This window comes from Galeopterus variegatus, unplaced genomic scaffold, assembly GCF_000696425.1.
Source record: "Galeopterus variegatus unplaced genomic scaffold, G_variegatus-3.0.2 Scaffold4070, whole genome shotgun sequence".
NCBI classification, from domain to species: domain Eukaryota; kingdom Metazoa; phylum Chordata; class Mammalia; order Dermoptera; family Cynocephalidae; genus Galeopterus; species Galeopterus variegatus.
The window spans coordinates 199525-201022 of record NW_007730181.1 but is presented as its reverse complement, the minus strand read 5'-3'; positions in this window follow the sequence as shown (position 1 = coordinate 201022).

Here is a 1498-nt window from a genome sequence, read left to right as displayed (position 1 = left end):
AATCGAATCAGATGGAGGACATAATGTCGTGGTATTTACTTAGAACCCATAGGAAGACAAGTAAGAGGAGAGGCAATAAGGCATTCTGTGACAGTAAGAGGGAAGTGAGGAGAGTTCTTATTAGCCAGCTCAAGGTTCCCAATGAGATCAAAGGGGAGCAGCTCCTGGAAAGCGAGGGGTGTGTGCAGGGTGACCGACATAATTTGCAGGGCTCAATGCACAATGAAACTGTGTGGCCCCTTGGTCAAAAAGCAGGGAAAAAGGTGTTGTTAAAGGTTCTAGGACATAAAACTTGTATTACATGGTCTCTGTCTCTCTCTCACACATCCTGTCATGGTGTTTTTTATTTGCTATTGTGTTCCTGGGACATGTCATGGGGCATGGGGATACTCAGGGTGGGAGGGGATGCTGATGCTCACAGGTACCCAGGAGCTCCGTGCTGCAGCCAGCAACCTGCGTGCATGAGCACTGGCGGAGTGTCCTTGCATGGGGCAGGAAGGTAAATCTCCCCTTCCTACCAGCTCATGCCCTTCCCCCCAGGGACAGGCAAATCCCAAGTGATTACAACCAGTGCACCATGACTCCCACAGCACAGGATCTCTTGGGGGTGGGTGGGAGGCTCACCCCTGCTAAGCCACCCTTCAAATGCACCAACCTGGAGTGGGGCCAGCTGCCGCCATAACCTGCTGAGATACCACAGAGAATGTTCACCCTCCTGACCCTCTCCCAGCTATTCCCAGGCCCCTAAGGAGGGGTGGGGGAAGCAGAGAGCAGTAGTGGTCAGTGGGTAGCACTGGGGAGAGGGATGCAGGGCAGCCCTGATGAGAGGGGAGCTGGTAGGAGGTAGAACCCAGTATGAGCCCAGACTCCAGTCCCTGGTGCGTGCTCTATTGTCCCACTTGACTTCACTTACAAAATGCAAATTCCAAGATAAAATTATTAAATATTCAAGATGGTGAGCACGGAACATTAAACTCTAAGCACAGGCCCTTCTAAGTCCAGGGCCCGTTACAATTGCACTGGTCACTTGTCCATGAAGCCAGTGCTGAGGGTGTGGGGAGGGGGAGAGTAGGGGGTGATATACAAAAATCTTAGAATAGTCACTCTGCAGATTTCAACAGGGAATCATCATGAACTGAATGGTAAATAATAATAATTTACATCATAAAATATACATTTTAATTTTTTTTTATTATGGAGAAAGAAGTCCACTAAAGCAAAAGTGCCCATGGCCTACGAAAATTATAACGTGGCTCTGCCATCCACTTATCCCACTGTGCTTGGTGAGTACCTTTGGAGGCAAAGCAGGGTACGTCTCAGTGGACCCCTTTCTCCATAATAAAAAAATTAAGTAAAATGTATATTTTATGATTATATTGGTATAAAAACAAATATATTTATATTAGATATTAAAATATTTCCTTCAACCTAAAAGTTTTTTTTTTTTCTGACTTTAACATATTAAAATATATATGTGGACCTCTAATAGTACTGTGGG